Below are 9,434 nucleotides of genomic sequence, written 5' to 3'. Positions count from 1 at the left end.
ACTGTAAACATGGGGCAGGTGGACACTGTTCATTTGCACACGGTAAAAGTTGCAGACCGAGGTCCACCCACCTTACGAGCAGAAGGCCACTCTTGCCCCCCCCCCCCCCGCTTGTGTGTGTGTGTGTTCTTTGTAAATATTGTCCGAAAAAAGTGTGTATAGTATAATTAAAGCATAGAATTCCAATGGTATTGAACTGTTTGTGCTTTTGGTTAAAGCGGAGAATATATTCCATGGCGCTTCCGCTTCCCAGCCCTCGCTACTGTCGTCCCGTCAAGTGACTGGGCATTAGATGGCCCCGCCTCTTCAACGGGGCCCTGCTCGTTGGTCCCCGTTGGGACCCGGCCGGTGCTCGAGACGACGCACGAGCCGGCCGAGACCATGTTCCCTGCGCGGTGGAGCCGGACAACTAGCCCCCCCCCCCCACAACCCTGTGGCCCGCCGGGCGCAGTATTGTTAGATCTGCCCCCTTTTCGGGCATGCGCAGTGCAATATGACATCAGTGAAGTAGTAACCTCTGATATATAAAGGTCCTGTGAAGGCTCTTTTTTTATATGTCTATAAAAATTCTAATTTTTGGGTCCATAATGCACACCTAAATTGTAATAATATTAACTAAAATACTTATACCGACTTACCTTACCTTCATATTAGTTATAATCCTCTTCGCTGCGAGGTTCCGCCGGTCGTCCCGTCAAAACAATAAGCTCCCACTTTCTGAGCATGTGGACAATACTGGATTTTACTAGATCTGTACTGCGCATGTCCGAAAAAAGAGGGCAGATCTCACAACACTGGCCGAGCGCCCAGCGGCGAGGCATACTGGACACCTCGGCTGGACCACGCATCCACGGGCCATGTGTCCCTCGGCCCCACAACGGTAGCAGCACCGCTTGCGATCGACGGTGCTGGGATAGAGCTGCTGGACAGGCCTCCTCTCCAGGCATTTCAAGCACTGGAGGGGACGCCCGGTCAGCAGCTCCACCCGGGCCGAGAACAGGTCCACCCGGATCCGGCCACCGCGGCACCGCCCCGCGTGACCCTTTGGGCCGCATCCGCAGAATAAGTAAAGCAACGGACCCAGACGGTACCCAATCCGTTGGGGGTCATGCGCACCGGCCCCACCTCTACGAATGAGGGTCCGCAGGATCCAGACTCGGCCACCACCAGAGAAATCTCCTCGGCGATGGCCGAGTCCACAAGGTCGCGGACCCCCAGCTCGGCCGTCTTCCACGGCCGGGTTACCCTAACCCCCTCCATGGTGCCAGGACCTCGCGCATCCGGACGGCCAAGGCCTCCGCACACGCCTCGTCCACCCTAGAGAGCTCCAGGATCATTGATTCCGTCATCGCTCTCCTGGGGCAGACCTCGGAGACCCCAAAGTCGCCCAGCCTGATGGCGCGTGACGCCGCAGACATCGTCCCCGTATACGCGCTAACGGGGACCACCAGGACGACCGCCGGACATCGCCTCCGGGGTCCCTGCTTCCCGCCACGTCAGCAGCGACCGGACTCAGCCGACCGCTGTCGCGAAGCGCCATCTCGGCCCCGGGGGCGTACCGGTTCACGGTACGACCACAGTATAATCAGTATGGGCACTCGCTCTTTTGATTCACGTTCGTGCCAATCCGTACTGCGCATCCGACATGTTTTTATTATAACCAATCACAGGATTTTTGTACGTGTGTTAGTGCAAAGTCGGTGTGACATAGAAAAATTCGCAGTGTTGACGAATAACGCGTAAATACTTTTATACGTTGGAGCAAGTAATTACATTAATTACTTTTATTAGAACATTTTCTTTCATAGGCCATTTCTATTTACAATAAATAATGTACGCCAGTTCGTATACGCCTTTCCTGGATACGATCCTGAAAAGGGCCCAGGCACTTTTTGCCGTTGATACACTGTTGGATATAATAAAAACATAGCGGAAAATTGAGAACCCAGATCAAAGGTGCCGACAGAGAGTGCCCATACTGGTTATACTGTGGTACGACTTCCCTTGGGGCTCCGTCGTAGGGCGAACAGTCGCCATGACGGCGGCCATCCCCTCGCGGTTCCTCCTGGCCCAAAATGGGCGGCGCGGACGCGATGAGGAACGTCTACATCTCCACCACCACGGACCATACACGGCAGGGGGCGGGAGGATCTCGTCCCTTCCCGCTCGCCGCCTTGAGGGCCTCCACCTCAGCCCTCAGCCGCTTATTCTGGGCCTTGAAGCCCAGAATCTCGACCTCCGTGGCTCGAAGCTGGCCACGGAGGTTCGCCATCTTCGCTGCCTGCTCGGTCAGCGGAGTCTGTGTCGCCCGATGGGCGAGGGAGGTAACGGCCGCCCTCAGGGCCTTATTAGCCCCGCGAAAGTGGCCAACCACGCCCCTTTTTAAGTTCCTGGAGCAGTCGACGAGAGCACCTTTCATCGTCGACTGCTCCAGGTCTCGCGCAGCAAGCTCGAGGACCGACATGTTCGCGCCTTCGCGAACCAGATCCTCGACCCGCCACGCGGCCCGGTCCATACGGTCGGACCGGGCCTTCCTCTCCTCCGTCACTGTCATTGGTGAAAGGAGGCCGCGCCGCCGCGCCTCCTCCTCCCTCTAGCGGCGTGACTCCTACTGCTTCCTCCTCCAGGCCTCCGTGGACTCGGGGCGACCACGCCCACGGGTCAGAGGGGAAGCAGGCAGGGGAACATCAGCCCCTAGTCCCGCGAGTATCTCCAGGTCCCCAGAGCTGAGGGCGTTCCCCTCCATCGCTCCGCAGAGAACCATCGCGCGAGTATGCTCCTCCGATCGTCCCAGCGGAGCCCCTGACACTCGGTGCCGCGGTGTTAAGGTACCGAATATCGAGAGCCTCCTTTGCGATAAGGAGGCTCTCTCTACATTGGGGCCAGGGGTCCGAGACCCAGCGAAGGACGCGGTCCCCTCAACAGTCCCGAGGCTCCGACTGCGCGCCGGAGCTGTCGTCGCCGCCCGAAACCTTCGGGAAGCACGCCCCGGATTCCAATCCATCGCGGAGGAGGGGGTGTCAGGTCTTGCGGTGTCTCCCTCCTCCTCCGAGCCAGGAGGCGGGATCCACTCGTCGGAGGGAGGGCTTCCCCCCGCACGGGCGAGTCCGGTTTCACCTCCGGCAACCTCTCGAGCCGAACGACGGCGCGCCTCAGCCCGAGAGCTCGGGCAAAGTCGAAGCCGCTGCCGCCGCCCGTCCGGGAGGCCTTCCCAGCTACGGTTCCGTCGACAGCCTCCTTCCCACATACCGTGGCTGTCGGTTTTTCCATCGCAGCTGCTCTCTTCACAGAAGAGGGCGAAGAGAGCGGGTTCATCCCCTTATTCGAAGTTTTCGATTCCCCCCTTTCTCTGTTTTGAGCTGTCCATTGTGGTTCATCCCACTTCCCACGGCGGCTGCCCCGCTCAGGGCGTGCCCTCCTCCCCCATCTCTAGAAGAGGCCCCGAGTTCCCCGGGGGGACCTGACTCTAGCCGGGGGAAATACATTCCTGGCACGGGCTTCCAGCCCCCTACTTATCCGAAGGCTTTCAGGGGCCCAGAGTCTCCGACTCCTCGGGTGCCGCCGCGGGTGCCGCCACGCGGGGAGCCCATGGACAGACGAAGGCGTCGGGGGTAGACCGCCCCGCCCGCCGTGGAGACCAGCACACCGGCTTCCTCCGCCGGGGTAGTCCACGATAGGTCGCATGGGCTATCGCGAGGGCTCCCCGGCACGTGGGACGACGGGACCCAGACCTCGGAATATATCCGTGCAAGTCCCGAAGTCCCCCTCGTCCGGCTGTTGGGCCCGGATTAGTACCCGGAGTCCGTGACAGCCTCCCGCCAGCGGCTCTTCGGACCCTGCCCAGTGATCCCAGACGGACCCGCTTTCTCACGCATGTGCGACGAAAACATCCTCAATGAAGTCCTTAGTTCGCGAAAAAAGGAATACCATATAGTACCCTGTATAATTGTTTAAAAATTATCTATAAATTGTGTAAAAATTATCTATAAATATTCGGATAATAAATAAAACAAGTATATACAAATACCAAACACTATTACACGTATGTATGTATGTATGTTTATTTTACCCCGCGGGGTACATACGGACCCCCGCTCCGTTTACATTTCTTTTATACTAACCTTATATCTAACTTATTCTATCTTATCCTATCTTACATCTACTTTTTTCTTTCATTTTCTCTTGAGAAAGAGATTTATTACTACCTCTTCCAGTTTCCACCCTTTCTCTTCATAAAATTCCTTCCTTTCCCTTTCTCATTCCCCTACCGCTTCCCCCTTCTTGCTTTCTCTCTCCACTCCTCCAAACACCATCTCGCCATCTCCCCTCCTCTTCCCTCTCCCAACTTCCGTTCATATCCCCAAGACCTCATTTCCGGCCTACCTCTCAGTTTTCTCTCATCAGTTCCTCTCTTACCATATACCCCGGCGTATTCCATCCCAATCCTGTCACCCATCTTAAATATCTATCATGCATCCTCTCGACCTCCCCTCTCTCCCTTCACCCCCATATCTTCACCCCATAACTCATTACTGTCCACACTAGTCGATCGACCAGCCATACCCTTCTCAACCAATCATCTCTAAACCTTCTTTTTCCTATCCCCCATATTTCCCTCATTACTATTCCTTCTAACTCCCTCTCCTATTCCTCCCTTTCCCTCCTTTTTCTCTTCACATATCCTCTTATTTTCTCTCTTTCTTGCTCTATATTCCTCTCCCTCCCCCCTTACCTTTTCCATCTATTCAGTCCCTACTTTATTCCCTTTTTTAATTCTCTACACTCCTCATCCCACCATCCTTTTCTCCTCCCTCTCCCCATCTCTCTTTCTACCCTCTTCACCGCTTCACTCACTCTCTCCTTTATTCTTTCCCACTCCTCTCCAACCGTTCCGTTCTCCCCCTCTCTCTTCCCACAATATTCTTCAAATTTATTCCTCCCTTCCTCTGTCCATATGCCTCTCCCTCCTCCTTTCCTTCTTCCTTTCTTTCTCTTTTGTTTCGTTCCTCCCCCATCTACCCATACTACCAAAGGTTGATGGTCCGAGTCCGTATTCTCCTCAACCTTTATCCTTCTCACTCCCCTTCTCATCTCACTGTCCTCTATCACGTAATCTATCACCGTTCCCCCTCTACCTCCCGTAAACGTCCATTCCCCTTCCTCATCTCCCTCTGCATTTCCGTTCAGTATCGACCATCCCATTTCCCCCAAGAAACTACTTCCTACCTTCTTGCATTTCCCATCTCTCTCTCTCTCTCTCTCTCTCTCTCTCTCTCTCTCTCTCTCTCTCTCTCTCTCCCCTTCCCCTTCTTCTACTCTTCCACCTTCTCTCCCTGTTCTCGCGTTAAAGTCTCCCCCTATCATCACTTTAACCCCTTCCTCTCTGTTCTCCATTCATTCCCTCAGTTTCTCTAGTTTTCTTTCTAAATCTTTCGTTATACCCCCACTATCCTTCACCATTCTCTCCCTAACTTCGCCTTCATACTCATTATTCCTTCCTCATCTCCCTCCTCTATCTCCCCCTCTATTTTTATTTCTTCCCTTCTCCCCATTACTAGTCCTCCCATCGCTCTTCCTTTTTTACTCCTCTTTTCTGCTTCCTGTATTTCCCAGCTGTAGCCTTTTAGCAGTTTCCTTCTTATCCTTTCCCATCCCTTCTTCTTCACCCACGTTTCGCTCATAAAAATTGCGTCCTATTCTCCCAGCCCTCTCAAAACTTCTTATCCTTATTCTCCAATCCAGCCACGTTCCAAAAGCCCACCTTATATTCTTCCCTCCTTCTTCCTCCTCCATCTTTCCCTTTTTGAGACCTCTTCTTCCTCTTTTTTCTCTCTTCCTTCTCTCCCCACCCATCTCTTTCTAAAACCCCTTCTCCCTCCTCTCTCCTCCCTTTTCTATTCCCTGCATTATTTTCAGCTCGTCCTTTATTTCATCCTATCTCCACAACTTATCCTCCACCCATAACTTCATGTATCCTACTCTAACTTTCGCGCCCTCCCTCCTTCTCTCCTCCGCTTCCCTCCTTATCAGCCATTCCAGTCTCCTTTCCTTTTCCGTCAGATCATCTTTAATCCATTCTTTTTTCTCACTCAAGTTCCCCTTCCCCTTCATCACCTCTATTTTCTCTCCTACGCTTGCAAACATGACCATTACTATTTCTTTTTCTTCCTCATTCCTCCTCCCGACCCTCTTTATCTCCTCTATCCTTGCGTTTGCTCCTGTTTCCTTTACTATCTCCTCTACTTCCTCTCTCAATCCTCTCACCCCTCCTTCTTTGTCTTCACCCCTTCTTCTCGCCTCCTACCTCCTCTCTCTTCTCCCCTTCCCCTTTCTCTTCCTTCATCTCCTCCTTCTTCTTCCTATACCCTTTCAATTCCTCCTCCATTTTCTTAATCTTGTTTTCTAGTCCTTCCTTCTCCTTCTTCCACCCATTCAACCTCTCCTCCATTCATTTTTTCATCTCCTTTTCCTTTCTCCATTTTCTAATCTCCTCTCTCATCTCTTCCCATCCCTCTCTTATCTCCCCTACTATCTTATTATCTCCCTCTGTCTCCTTTCTTGTCGGAGATCTTCCCATTTTTGTACTCCTTCCAGATATGTTCTCCTCCTCCACCTTTCCCTCCCCCTGCCTCTCCTTTCTTTTTTCCCCTCTCCTGAACATGTCCGCTATCGGTAGACTGTTTGCTCTCTCTCTCTTTTTAATATTTCCCCGTACTTCGGTCTTCCTACCTCTCCCTTCTCTGTCCTCTTCACCCCCTCCTCCACCTTCTTATCATCCTCCATCTTCTCCATCTTCCTTTCTCTACACCTCCTCTTTCTGTTTTCTTCTCTTAATTCCTTTATATACTCTTCCTTCCACCTATCGGCTCTATTCTATGCTCCGCGACCCGGCCCTCGTATCTCTAAAACCGGTATTCATAGTCCGTTCTTATATTTAAGATCATCTTAAGGGGGGAGGGTCAAGTAAAGGACCTAAATTTTGCGATTTTTTTTAAAGAGAATAATAAATCGATTGTTTTGAAAATTAGTGCATGTTTTTATATAGTATTTAAACTACACACAGGAATTTTTTATGTAAAAATAATGAAAATTCGTTGAGCAGTAGCTGGTTGAAGTTGCCTCTTCACGAACGCGCCGGGGATCGCAGAGACCGTTCTAATCATCTGAAATCAAAATTCGGTGAAAATTTCACAAATTTATGAAAAAACGCTCAGCATGAACCTATTAAGAAAACCAAAAATTCAAAAAATGAAAAACTAATAACAATTTTAAAAACCGAGTTGGTTTTCTTATAATTAATTGCAAAAACTATTGTTTATATTGCAAAAATTTTCACAAACCGTTAGGTTCATGCTGAGGAGAAGATGTTAAAGTATATGTATCTACAATTACATATCGATTGGTTGAAAATTCACTGAGCTACATTCCCCGGCGCTCAATATTTTGCGTTTTGAGAAAAACGCGTTTAAAGTTTTCGGTAAAGAAAAGTAGTGTAGGGGATTTACGGCTAATGTAAGCTTAGTCTGCGATGCCAGGGCCGTATAATAAGCCTTCCTCCTCTGCAAACTCATCCATTTTAGCCGCTAGTTCCTGTGTTTTAGCTGTCCTGGCCTTTTTTGATGTGCTTTGGGTGCGGCGGTTCTGCCTGTCCACGCGGTGTTTGTCGCATTCGTCAGCGATTTGCAGTTACATATCATTCATAACTTCTAACGTGAATGTATAGCCATCGTTGAACATGCCTCCGGCCAAATAAGCGGCAATTTGTATAATTTTCGAGCCGCAGTTTAGATGCTTGGGGGTCAAGCGCCATACGGTTGGCTTGGGGACGTTACTTTTTTAAAAACAGCCGTTGCACAAGCACAAATTGGTTTCTCTCGTCAGTAGTACCTTCTAGTGTCAAAATAGCAAGTCTATTTGGCCAAGGGACCGAAAGGTAAATCGTTCACGTGCGCGGTCGTATACCTGCGCCGGCGTCGTTTGGAGCGCGTCACTTTAATGACTCCGTAGGGACATTTAGACTTCGAATTTCAACTCACGGCTTTGGGAACATATTCTCCAGATGTTAAATGAATTTTCTAAGCAATAAAAAAAATGTGAAAAAAATTACCGTTTACTTGACCCTCCCCCCTTAAGTATGATCTTAATGTGTTTTCAACCAATCACAGAGCCGTATTAGCGTCTTAAGACGATACTTAAGATGATTTTGAAATGAGAATCGACTATGAATACCGGCCTTAGACTTCCCTCTCTACCACTCTTGCTACTCTATGCCTGCCACCACTCGCCGGTTCTACCTTCTCCGCCCCGCTTTTCTCACCTCTATTGCTTTCCTTCTCACTCTCGTTCCTCCCCTTCACTCTCCCACCTTCACTCCACCCTCCTTCACGTCCCCCCGTACCTCGCTCTTCTTCCTCCACTCTCTTTCCCTCCTTATTCTCATTTTCACTCTCTCGCTCACAGGTACACACACCTCTCACACTCGCTGCCGGAAACGGAAGTCCCAAACAATATTACCTAATTTATATAAAATAGTTTAATATGGCATTTTGTTGTCGTATGGTACAGATAATGAAATCAATACTACAAGATAATTTAAATTTATGTAATACTCTGTTATATACAGGGTGGTCTAAAAGTCCCGGAACGGTTGAATATCCCGAGAAATTGTGGGTGGATCGGAAAACGGAAAAATACGTATTTCCTATTTTTGAAAGAGCTATCGTATGATACCAAAATTGACCCCCCCCCCCACCTCCACCCCTGTGGGTGGAGCGGGGGACAACTTTAAAATCTAAAATGGGAACCCCCACTTTTTATAACAGATTCGCATTCCACGTTAAAAAGTACGTAAGTTTTGTCTGAAACATTTTTTTATTTGCCTAATACTTTTTGAGATATTCAAGAGAAAATTTATAACTTCTTCAATGTTTAGCTTATGATATCTCGTTAACTATTTGTCAGAGGGAAAAGTAGTACGGGACTTTTTTACCTGAATTGATCTCAGGAATATGCTGTTGCAATAGTGCTCCAATTATGAAAAATTTTTGTGTATTGTACCATCTACCAAATTTACATACATAAAAATTTTCAATAATTAGAGCACTATTGCGACAGCATATTCCTGAGACCAAATCAAGTAAAAAAGTCCTGTACTACTTTTCCCTCTGACAAACAGTTATTGAAATATCATAAACTAAACATTGAAAAAGTTATAAATTTTCTCTTGAACATCTCAAAAAGTATTAGACAAATAAAAAAATGTTTCAGACAAAACTTACGTACTTTTTAACGTGGAATGCGAATCTGTTATAAAAAGTGGGGGTTCCCATTTTAGATTTTAAAGTTGTCCCCCGCCCCACCCACAGGGGTGGGGGTGGGGGGTCAATTTTGGTATCATTCGATAGCTCTTTCAAAAATAGGAAATACGTATTTTT

The sequence above is a fragment of the Vollenhovia emeryi genome, unplaced genomic scaffold (genome assembly GCF_000949405.1).
Source record: "Vollenhovia emeryi isolate VEMERY1.0 unplaced genomic scaffold, V.emery_V1.0 DF939315.1, whole genome shotgun sequence".
In the NCBI taxonomy this organism is placed as follows: Eukaryota; Metazoa; Arthropoda; class Insecta; order Hymenoptera; family Formicidae; genus Vollenhovia; species Vollenhovia emeryi.
Note: the sequence above shows the minus strand (reverse complement) of the source record.